The sequence below is a fragment of the Apium graveolens genome, chromosome 2 (assembly GCF_009905375.1).
Source record: "Apium graveolens cultivar Ventura chromosome 2, ASM990537v1, whole genome shotgun sequence".
NCBI classification, from domain to species: Eukaryota; Viridiplantae; Streptophyta; class Magnoliopsida; order Apiales; family Apiaceae; genus Apium; species Apium graveolens.
The window spans coordinates 40,368,306-40,381,674 of NC_133648.1; the positions used below are offsets into that span (position 1 = coordinate 40,368,306).

At 32.3% G+C, this 13,369-nt stretch overlaps 1 pseudogene; it reads right to left on the minus strand.

Annotated features, from left to right (window-relative positions):
• Positions 1–11,426: 11,426 nt before the first annotated feature.
• On the minus strand, positions 11,427–12,625 carry LOC141705913 (chitinase 2-like; annotated as a pseudogene).
• Positions 12,626–13,369: the final 744 nt, after the last annotated feature.

Sequence of the window (13,369 nt, forward strand, 5' to 3'; positions counted from 1 at the left end):
CTTGGCCTCAGAGTTAGTGAAAAATGACACAATGACTGTTTATCTAAAACAACATAGACCACCACAGTAATTTTCATCATTCAGATGGAGTGATTAGTGTGTGCATCAAGCTAAATAGCAGAGAAAGAGTAAAGTCTGATTCACTTCAGTATATCTTAGAAATAAGGCATAACTAAAATTTTGCTAAAGAGCTGTCACTATCCTGAAACCTACTGATGAATGAGTTCATGCTTGAGTCCACCTCAACTGTTTTGTGCTAATTTTATGCATCTTTTTAAATTCTATTTTACAGTGGCTCCTCAGTGTAAGTGAGTCACGACTGCTTATCAGAATTTATGCTATTATCAGAGTATTTCTCCAGTAATCATAGAGTGTGAAAAGTCACCAAGAAAATATTTTGCTTTTCTAATGCATATTTACTTAATACCAGCAATACACTTGGGTCTTCCCTTTCACATTTTTACTCTAGATCTCAAAGGAGTACCTGATTTTATTCTTTGAACCTTTTGATTTTTCTTTTTATAAGTGAGGTTTATCAGCACTTAGTACATTCAGCAGTTTTACTAGTATCAGAACTTAACAGATGAGTAGCATTATTCTAATTTGTGACTTAGTAATAAGATAAACAAAGTAAACTTAACTAAGCTCAATTATCAGAATTTGCTAGTGTCATAAGATTTCCACAGAAATAATTACTTCTTACATGGGATCATTTGTTTATTGAAGACTAGTAAGTCAGTATCTAGCACAGTTATCCTCATAGGATTGAATGGTTACTTAGACAGACATATCACTTATCAGAGTTTAGAAACATATATCAGACAGCAGTCAGTACTTAAAAACATTTGTCAATTAATCACAGAATACACAAAGAGATTAAATTCTGTAAATACTGATCATAAAGTCTGATAATACAGAAGAAGACTAAGCAGATTTAGAGAAAGAACCTGAAATTATTCCAAGTTCATTTACCAATCTTGTAAAAGTGGCTTCACACAGTGGTTTTGTGAAGATATCTGCTAGTTGTTGATCTGTTGGAATAAAGTGCAATTCCACTGTACCTTCATCCACATGTTCCCTTATGAAGTGGTACCTGATGCTGATGTGCTTTGTCATGGAGTGTTGAACTGGATTACCTGTCATAGCAATAGCACTTTGATTATCACATTAAATAGGGATTTTGAAATATGTTAACCCATAATCCAGTAACTCATTCTTCATCCAAAGAATCTATGCAAAACAGCTTCCTACAGCAATATACTCTGCTTCAGCAGTTGATGTGGAAATTGACTTTTGTTTCTTGCTGAACCAAGAAACCAATCTGCCTCCAAGGAATTGGCAGCTTCCACTTGTGCTTTTCCTGTCAATTTTGCAACCTGCAAAATCTGCATCTGAGTAACCTATTAGTTTAAAATCTGATTCTCTAGGATACCACAATCCTAGATCAGCTGTTCCTTTAAGATACTTAAAGATTCTTTTCACAGCTGTTAAGTGAGGTTCTCTTGGATCTGCTTGAAATCTTGCACAAAGACAGGTAGCATACATGATATCAGGCCTACTAGCAGTTAGATAGAGTAGAGAGCCAATCATACCTCTGTAGTCAGTAATATCTACTAATTTACCAGTATCCTTATCCAGTTTTGTTGCAGTGGCCATGGGAGTGGATGCACTTGAACAATCTTGCATTCCAAATTTCTTCATCAAGTTTCTGGTGTACTTTGTTTGACAAATAAAAGTGCCTTCTTCATTCTGCTTGACTTGAAGGCCCAAAAAATAGCTAAGTTCCCCCATCATACTCATCTGATATTTTGACTGCATTAGTATGGCAAACTTCTTGCAAAGTTTATCATTTGTAGACCCAAAAATGATATCATCAACATAAATCTGGACCAGAAATAAGTCCTTTCCATGGTTGAGGTAGAATAGTGTTTTGTCTATTGTTCCTCTGTTGAATCCACTTTCCAGAAGAAACTGAGCTAAAGTCTCATACCATACTCTAGGAGCTTGCTTAAGTCCATAAAGTGCTTTATCAAGCCTGTAGACATAATCTGGATGTTTGGAATCTACAAAGCCTGAAGGTTGTTCAACATATACCTCCTCCTCCAATTCTCCATTGAGAAAAGCACTTTTCACATCCATTTGAAAGACAGTAAACTTTTTGTGAGCAGCATAAGCCAAAAATATCCTTATGGCTTCTAACCTAGCAACTGGTGCAAATGTTTCATCATAATCAATTCCCTCCTGTTGAGAATATCCTTTTGCAACCAGCCTTGCCTTATTCCTTATAATTATGCCATCACTGTCAGTTTTGTTTCTGAATACCCACTTTGTACCAACAACAGATCTATTCTTTGGTCTTGGCACTAGGGTCCATACTTTGTTTCTTTCAAATTCATTTAACTCTTCCTGCATTGCTTGCACCCAATCAACATCTTGAAGAGCTTCTTCCACTTTCTTTGGCTCAGTCTGAGAGAGAAAAGAATTGTAGAGACATTCATTTGAAGTACCTGTTCTAGTTCTGACACCTGCATTAGGATTTCCAATTATCAAATCAGGTGTATGTGATTTTGTCAACTTCCTTGCAGATGGAAGGTTTTCTCTAGAACTGGATGCTCCCCCATGATCCATGCTGTCTTCATTTTCATTTTCTGATGCTCCCCCTGAAACTATGCTCTCTGAGTTGGATTCTTCAGTATTTAGATTTTCAGCACTATCAGAACTTGGCTTATCAGAACTTGACGAATCAGAACTTGAAGAGCCAGATGTATGTTCTGATGTTTCTTGAGATGTGGTAGGATCTTGAATATGCTTCTCCTGCATAGGTGCATCTTCCTTTGACGTAGTCACCACAGTTTCAATAACATTAGAGTTTAATCCATTAGAATTTACAGTATCAGGACTTAGACTGTCAGGATTTTCAGTATCAGAGTTTGAGTCTTCATTTTCAAATCTCAGTTGATCATGGTCAATAAAATCTTCAAGACCAGTAATCTTCTTGTCATCAAAAGAGACATTGATGGATTCCATGACCACTTTTGTTCTCAAATTATAGACTCTGAAGGCTTTTGTGGAAAGTGGATATCCAACAAAGATTCCTTCATCAGCTTTTAAATCAAACTTGGATAGCTGTTCAGGATGAGTCTTGAGAATAAAACACTTGCATCCAAATACATGAAAGTATTTCAGATTTGGCTTCTTTTTCTTCACCATCTCATATGGTGTTTTTCTATGCTTGTTAATAAGTGTTGCATTTTGAGTAAAACAAGCAGTCTGCACAACTTCAGCCCAGAAATAGGTTGGAAGCTTTGCTTCTTCAAGCATTGTACGTGCAGCTTTAATGAGAGTTCTATTCTTCCTTTCAACAACTCCATTTCGCTGTGGAGTTCCAGGAGCAGAAAATTCCTGCTTTATTCCATGGTTTTTGCAGAACTCTTCCATTATCAAATTCTTGAACTCAGTGCCATTATCACTCCTTAAAATTTTCACAGAATCTTTGTCCATTTTATCCAAATGTTTGACATGATCAATCAAGATAGATGCAGTTTCACTTTTTTTGTGCAAGAAATACACCCATGTGTATCTGGTGAACTCATCCACTATGACCAACGCATACTTCTTCTTTGCAATAGACATGACATTTACTGGACCAAATAGATCAACATGTAGTAGATGATAAGGCTCAAGAATTGATGATTCAGTCTTGCTCTTGAATGAAGATTTTCTTTGTTTGGCCTTCTTACAGGAATCACAAAGGCCATCAGGAGCAAATACTGACTTTGGCAGTCCTCTCAAAAGATTTTTCTTGACCAGTTCATTTATATTGTTGAAATTTAAATGAGAGAGTTTCTTGTGCCAGTTCCAGCTTTCTTCAATTGATGCTCTACTCATCAGACAGATTGCAGAACCATCAGTACTTGTTGAAAGCTTAGCTTCATAAATGTTACCACGCCTGTATCCTTTCAGAACAAGTTTGCCTTTAGATTTACTCACAATTTCACAGTGTTCTTCAAAGAAATCAACATGATAACCTCTGTCACAGATTTGACTTATACTCAGTAGATTGTGTTTAAGTCTTGAGACCAGAGCTACTTCTTTAATTATGACATTTCCAAGATTGATATTGCCATATCCCAATGTTTTTCCAATGTTGCCATCTCCATAAGAAACACTTGGGCCAGCTTTCTCCACAAAGTCTAATAGCAGGGCCTTATTTCCAGTCATATGTCCTGAACATCCACTGTCCAGAACTAGAATATTTTTCCTGTTGCCCTGCAATCACAAAGACCACTAATTATTAGTTTTAAGGACCCAGACTTGCTTGGATCCTTTGGCCTTATTAAGTTTGTTAACATTTGCAGCGGATTTAGCATCAGAGTTTATGTTAACATTTTTCTTATCAGAACTTACACTATCAGACTTTGAATCAGAATTTACACTAGAAGGAATAATGGAAACTTTCTTCAAAGAAGGTTTTATTTGATAATAATCATAGTACAAACTATGATATTCCTTATAATTATAAATGGAATGCCATAAACTACCACAATGAAAACAAGGATTCTGTGGTTTGTATCTAACAGACTGACTCTTAACTCCTGATTTGGAAGGTAAGGAGTTAATATTTTTATTCTTCCTGCAAAAAGAAGCCAGATGGTTAGAACTTCCACAGTTATGACATGTTTTCCTAGGAGCATCAGGAACAGGTTTATAATCATTGCTTTTATTCACACCATCCTTTCCATTCCTATTTTTCCTAGGTGATTTTACCTTGTTTGCATTCTTAACATCTTTCAGCTTATGCTTAAGCTGCTTCTTTGTCATTAAGCCTATGTTCACTTCAGCTGTCTTTTCCTGTTTTAGTTTGTCAGAAGTTAATTCCTCTTTAACTTCTGATTTCTCATTTTCAGACTTTACAGTTACAAACTTAACAGGTTTTAACTTTGGCTTTTGCTTAACAACAGGCTTAATTCTTCAGTTCCTTTATCATTCTTATCTTCTCCATAACCTAAGCCCTCTTTCCAGTTTCCACTACTTAGCAAATTTTGAGTTGTTTTGCCAGAGTTAGTCCAAGTCCTGATAATCTCTCTTTCCTTTTCTAACTCAGTTTTTAGAGATTCATTCATTTTTAGCACTTCATCCCTAACATAAAAAGCATCATCTCTATCCTTCTGAGTTTGATGGAACATGACTAACTCTTTTTCTAAGAAATCATTTCTTTTCTTAAAAGCAAGATTTTCAGAAGTTAATCTTTCACATGTTAAAGTTTGATCTCTATAACTAACAAACATGGTTGTAAGATATCTTCTCAACTCATTAATATTATCAGTATGAAAAGCATAAGTGGTCTGAGGTACCTTTGTTTCAGCAGCTTCAGAACTGCTCTCAGCACTTTCTTTATCAACATTTGCCATCAATGCATAGTTCTCCTCACTTTCAGAGTCTGAGGAGTCTGTCCAGCTTTTCTGCTTTGTGACAAGAGCCTTGCCTTTGTCACTCTTTGCCTTCTTACAATCAGAAGATATGTGGCCTTTCTCACCACAGTTATAGCATTTAACATTGGTATAATCTCCTCTGTCAGACTTTCCTCCTCTGCCTTCAGATCTTCTGAAATTCTTCTTATTAGAACTTATGCCTTTCCTGGAAAACTTCTTTCCCTTCCTGAACTTCCTGTATGCAATCTTTGTGATTCCTTTCACCATAAGAGCACACAGCTTCATCATCTCCTCATCAGCATCAGTCTCAGGCAAGCTTTCAGAATCTGAGTCATCATTACTTTCAGAACTTGATGACTCAGTTTCAGACTTTATGAAAAGAGCTTTACCCTTGTCTTTCCTTGAGGAAGCTGCTTTGAGGGATTCTTCTTCATCCTTAAGAGCAACTGTCCTTGACTTTCCTCCTTTCCTCTTGCTTCTTTGTTCCATCTCAAGTTCATGAGTCTTGAGCATTCCATAGATTTCATCAAGAGTTGTTTCATCAAGATTGTAGTTGTCTCTTATTGTCGTTGCCTTCAAATCCCAACATTCAGGAAGAGCTAACAGGAATTTAAGGTTTGAATCTTCAAGATCATACTCTTTATCAACCAATGACAAATCATTCAAAAGTTTGACAAATCTATCATATAAATCATTCAATGACTCATTAGTCTTTGAGTCAAAATGTTCATACTCTTGAGTGAGTATTGTCTTCCTGTTCTTCTTAATTGTGTCAGTTCCCTGACACCTTGTTTTCAGAGCATCCCATATCTCCTTAGCAGTCTTGCAGTTGATTACCCTGTTTGACATTACATTATCAATGGCACTATGCAGTAAGTGTCGTACCTTAGCATCCTTAGCAATTGATGCTATATCTTCAGCAGTATAATCACTTTTCTCCTTTGGAACCGTCTTTGCTGCTTCACCTGCAACTGCAACAGCGAGCTTGGTTGGTTTGTGAGGTCCTTCCTTGATTCTATCAAGGTATTCTGGATCTGTTGCTTCCAGGAACATGGTCATCCTTACCTTCCATATGGGATATTCATATGGTCTCAGTATGGGAACTCTGATAGTCTCATACCGACTTTGAATTTGTGTCTTTGGAGGTTCTTCAGTTTTGGTAGGCTTAGTTGGAGTTTCTGTGTCAGACATGATTGTGTTTGGATCTTTAACTGTATGTGTGTTAACAGATCGGCTCTGATATCACTTGTTAGGTCACACACACTGTAGAGGGGGTGAATACAGTGTAAAATACAATCAAATCGAACTTTAATATATTAAGTAATCAGAAAACAAACTTTATTGAAACAATAAACTCTGTTACAGTATGGAACTGTTACCTCTCAGTGATGAACAAATATCACGAGAGCTGCTAGAGTTACAATGAATAATATGCTCGATTATAATAACACTTTTAGTGTAAACTCTATGTCTGTGTTTATATACTACACAGTTATAAGATAATCGCTAATTGATATGGAATATAATTCTGCTTCCTAAAATATATCAATCAGATATCTTTTCTTCCAAGTATTCCATTCTTCACGGAACTCCTTCTTCATGCATATCTCTTCTTATGTTTATCTCGATCTTCTTTCCTTTAATCAGCTACTTTCCTTAGCTGATCGTCCTTCAGCACTTAAGTTCTGATATCTAACTTCTGATGATTATCTCCTGATAATATAAGTACTGATATCCTTAAGTCCTGACTTCCAGTATAAGTACTGATCAACAGTTAAGTACTGATTTGTCCTGTTAAGTAAGATCTGAAATCTAAACATAAATTATATTAGCCATGACATTATCAAATATATCTAACACGTAGTATTATTAACCTGTCCTGTTCTAGTGTTGTTATCGTGTTGAGTTATCACGTAACTGTTCATACAGCTACGCAGTCTCACCAACAGTATGAGTTTGATCCGAGTTAGACTAAAAATCGGGTTTTATTCGACTAATGAAAAATCAGCTTGTGAATAAGTTTGATTATTTGTACTTGGTCGATATCTTGGTTAAAATGTATGACTTTCAGAACAATAATTTAGATTAGTCGGGCAGTAATAAATAAATAAAATATTAAAATATGATTTAGCATAAATGATATATTAAATGTAGTGCATTTCATTATTTATTATAAAGTATATTTCCAAAATAAGAAAATCAGTGCTGCAAGTTTTATTAAATTAGACAATATTTATTTTTACACCCACATTTTTAAATTTTTATATATTTCTTTTCATGAAATTTTTCTTACTGTATTTTATTTGTTTTATTTTTTTAAGAGAGAATGTTTTTTATTAATTTTAAAATATTTTACACTCTTATTCATTTACCCACTGTTTTCCAATTTGTTGCACTTATTTCACATATATAAATCCACCGAGTCAACCTAAGTGTTAATAATTGATAAGTGAGACGAATTATTAACAAATTTCGGGGATCGGGGCGGAGTTCAGGATTAGTGTCTTCCCACCCCATTTCCCCGATCCCGATTATATATATATATATATATATATATATATATATATATATATATATACTAGTGTTATTACCCGTGCAAGGCACGGGGTAACTTTATTTATTAAAAATATTGCTATATTTTAAGGTAATTTTACGATATTTGTGTTATTTCATACAATATTGTGTGGTTCATGTTACAATGACTAATGTAACGACGAATATCACTAAATTTATATTATGCCGCGAATATAAAGTTTAGAATGCACTCTTATCATTGAAAATAATGGTTTTCTATCAAGTCTCAATGATTTTTTCAATTGGAGATACCAAAAATACTATAATATTTATGTATCATATTTATCAAAATATGGGGGCAAAATAGTAATTTTTTTTACACAGTCGAGCTCAAACTTCAAATTACTCGGCTCATAAGGCTCACGAGTCTTATCGAGCCGATACTATTTTTTTAATATAAATATATTTGTATGTAAATATTTAATATTTTATTAATATTTTATATATTTAATAGAAGCGATTTCGAGCATAACCTATCATATTTCGAGTTTTTTTCAATATTTAGTGAAATTGATTCAAGATTTCGAGCTGGACTTGAGGCGACCAGACTATTTATGACCCAAGTTTCAAGCTTGATTTAAGACTCGGTTGAAATCGAGCTCGTGCTCGAGCCCGAACATTTTTAATCGGGTTCGAGTCTGAAAGTTTTCGACTCGACTCGGCTTGATTATAGCCTTAGTTGTTGTACACAACTATAAAGTTAGTATTTTGAAGTGAGTTAATTACACAAGTCTCGATAATTAATAAATTATTATTATATGGTAACATATTTTCAACAAGTTAATATGGTAACATAATATCAACAAGTTATTTATTTAATGGTTGTAAATTTTTTATAAAATAAATAAATTATAATCCCGTTATTGTACATGAGTATAGAGTTAGTATATTGTAGTGAGCTAATTACCAAGTCTTAAAATAATTTTATTCTATATCAATATTAGCATCTACCTCAATTGATTGAAGGCACATGTTTGGACATAAGTGTTACAGGTTCAATTCTACAAACCAACAATATTTTTTCATATTTATTCAAATACGGGCGCAAAATAGTAATTTCGAATTTTATGTTTCTCCTAAAAAAATTGAGCCTATCGAACCTTTTATGACCCGAGATTCGAGTTTGAAATTTAAGGTTCGGTTGAACTCGAGTTCGTGCTTGAACTCGAACATTTTTAATCGAGTTCGAGCCAAACAGTTTTCGACTCGACTCAGATTGATTATACCTTTAGTTGTTACACGAGTATAAAGTTAATATCTCGAAGCAAGTTAATTACCGGAGTCTCGATAATTAATAAATTATTATTATACGATAAGATATTATCAACAAGTTAATATGATAATATATATTATCAACAAGAAATTATTTATTTGATTTATAAATTAAAAAAATAATTATAATCCCATTGTTGCACATGAGTATAAAGTTATTATATTGTATTGAGCTAATTACCCAAGTCTTAGAATAATTTTATCATGTATAAATATTGAATTATATAGGTTTAGTCACCCAAAATAAAGAAATAAGTATATAACTCAATAGTTGATGTTATCAAAATATAATCAAATGAGCCTCTATCTCAGTTAGTTGAAATCATATATTTGTTATAAGTGTGTCATGGGTTCAATTCTCCATGGCAACATTTTTTTTTCATATTCATTCACATACGAGAGCAAAATACTAATTTCGAATTAAATGTTTTCTCACGAAAGTACGAAGTTATTTATTTAATATATCAATTAAAAAAAATAGTTTATTTAATGTATCAATTTTAACAAATAATTATAATCCCGATGTTACACATGAATATAAAATTATTATATTGTAATCAGCTAATTACCCAGTCTTAACTCAATAGTTAATGTTATCAAAATATAAACAGAATTAAATGTTTCCCCACGAAAGTAAGAAGTTATTTATTTAATGTATCAATTAAAAAAATATTTTATTTAATGTATCAATTTTAAAAAATAATTATAATCCCGATGTTACACATGAATATAAAATTATTATATTTTAATCAGCTAATTACCCAGTCTTAACTCAATAGTTAATGTTATCAAAATATAAACAAATGAGCATCTAGCTCAACTGGTTGAAGTCATATGCTTGTTATAAGTACCAGCATAAATCCCGTGTGATGCACGGGTTCCCATTAATATTTTAAATTCTTATTTATCCAGTTATATTATATTTTGAAAATATTTATATAAATTTATAATTAAATAATAGAATAACATGTGGTCGTAATTTAGTAGAATGAATAGACTATTTCTAGTAGTTTAACAATTTAGTAGTTTAGCAGATATATAACACTATTATTTATATCTTTTAATAATACGATAAGTTGTATTCGTAGTTTAGTAGGATAAATATACTATATTTAGTAGTAGTTTAATAATTTAGTAGTTTATTAGATATATAACACTATTATCTATTTTTGTAATAATCAAAATTAGGGAATTATCGTTGAACCAAACCGTTGAACCAAATTATCTCTATTCCGGCTATTATAGTATAGTATAGATATATGATAACATATTTATATATTAAATTAAATTAATTATTATAAAAATAATTTAAAATATTATAATATTTTCAAAATAATCTAAAATTATGTCAATCAATTTTTTTACATTATAATTTAAATATTTTTTAATTTGTCATTTTTTATATTGTAAATCAAATTTAATATGATTTAATTTGCGATAATATTAATGTCTTTGTATAATACGAATTAGCAGATTATGTTTTCTGAAAAAAAACATATTAAAAATATAAAATTATTATTTTTAAATATATCCAGAATTCGCGCGGGAATCCCTGTTCAGGTGAGTATCGGAAAGGAAAGAATCTTCGTTCGGGGTGCCAGGTGAGTTCGCGGATCGGGGATAACACTTCGTGACCCCGAAGTGACCCGATGCATATCTCTACAAATAAATTACAGATATTTTTGTTAAAATAATGTAGTTTTAACGTTTTTAGTAATTAGTTTTATATTTATCTTAAACTAAGTATAGCGAGAATTGAACTTTACGATAACAATTAAGTTTTCACCACTTAAGTTATCTACATGTACGAAAAGGAAAAAAAGACAATACAATGATGATCTTTATGTCATCTCATTTTTATTGCATATTTATTTATTTAAAATTTTTACGAAATGTAATTAAATTTATAAAAACATAATATCAATTATTACGTAATTGATGTATGAATATAAAATAAAGTTAAAATAATAATTTACCGCATTTAAAAATTATTTTTTTTATAGGCACAATTTCGTTTGAAATAATATTTTGATATAAGTATGGGTTTTTAGCTAGTAGATTTATAAAAGTTGTATTAAGCTTGTTAAATTTTGTAGAAAGAACTAAGATAAAATTTAGGATTAATTATTCATGATTACATTAGGGGAGAAGTTATAAAAACATATATACAAAGTTACAAATTCAAATTTCATATAAAAACACTGATATGTAATTGCTCAATCACATGGTTGTATATTGAACACAGGATACATGAAATCCTCATATACTAGTGTGGTCCTGCCAACAATGCTTGTGCCCTTTTCTCGTACTTGAATCCATTAGACTTTGACTCATCTGCAGACCAAATAAAGATTCCATGAAGCTGATTTCGCGTTTTTAGCGTTTCGCAGGCAGTAAAAAAACCATTTTCTGGTGATAAACCTTCACCATCAGCACCAGTGTTTAAACCAACTATAATCTTTCCACCTTTGTAATTTGACATTTGAGTTTGAAATACCCCAAAAACCTAGGCACATCTGTTTGTCGTTCATAAGCATAAAATTGGAAGTTCACGTAGTCGATATGGTCCCCGTATTTCTTCCACAAAGCCATATAATGTTTCTGAACTTGATCATTGTCAAAAGGAGCGATTGAAGCAAAAGATATAACATTGTTTTCCTTGAGTGTCATTATAAGCCTCCCCATGCAATAAGCAAATTTATTTGAACCAGCTTTGAAGTGCTCATAGTTAACATCGATACCATCCAAATGATACATTTTAATGATACTAGTAAGTGAAGAAACAGCATTAGCGACCCATTTCTTTTTTTTTGAAGGTTCGAAGTAAGCAGGATCATCCCCGACAGTAGCACCTCCTAAGCTCAACGCAAATTTGACATTCGGATTGGATGCCTTAACGGATAAAACATCGTCTGGAGAGATTATCACTGTCCCAGAACACATTGAATTTACCATTAGTGGGAGAGGGAGTTGGTTTGTCGGTATAGTCGATGGCAAATGAAAGAATGAAGTGGAAGTTGGTGTTCGGGTTTATAGGAACATCTTTAAATTTGACGTCTTTGAACTGAGCTCCAATGTACTCCCTAAAAAGGTTCGAGTTCATTGAATCAACCTCCTGGACAACCAGAGCTTGAATAATAGTAATATTAAGAAATGGTGTAAACGTGTATGGGCTTTAATATATTTCTAGGTGTATTGGATAGTATAACTTCTGTGATAATAAAAGGCAAACACACAACTAAAGATTTTGTTACAACAGGCAAGCTGCAGCTATTTTTCCTTACACAGGCTACAACCTTTTCTCTCTGCTTCAGCTCTTACTATTGTTTTTCTCTCTGCTGTGTTTCTATTTCACTTCGGTGTATCTATTCAACACATATGAGCAGCACTATTTAAAGGCTTTAAAATTAAGATACATATCATGCTCTAGATCACCTCTGTATCATTTAATGAGTAATGTGACTAAGATGTGAGTAATGTTTGTTATCCAAAAATTTCTTACAAAATTACACGATATAACAAGTGGCTGGCTATCATACAATTATAAGAAACTTCGGGGACCGAATTAATTTCTTTAAATAATTTTTAAAAATCATAATAATATGAATGTTATGTCAAAATTTCTAATTTTTACTCAAAAAACTTAATCTAAACTATGATTGCTCAAGATACGCACTAAACACGAATGTGAGTAATACATACGAAGATGTATGTTTTATATATATCTGGGCATAAACATGTCGAACATGCATATTTTTATAATTTTCTTTTAATATATGATACGTATGTTGAACCTTCGTATTCTACAGTGATCACGCATAAGATTCATAGATTCATGTATATAATTCAAACAAAATAATAGTACGTATAAGAACGGATACTTATAATTTTACTTATTATGTAATAACCCGGTGCACAGTTAGATAATATAAGTGATTAATAGTTTATCCTCTGATATAACATGTTTTAAGTTCAATTCTCGTTCATTACGAGAATTTATGAGGACATATACTCATTTGTAAGATTAAAAATTATATTTGTCAAAAAAATAAACTAATATAATAACCCGCATTTCTCGGCAATTACCTATC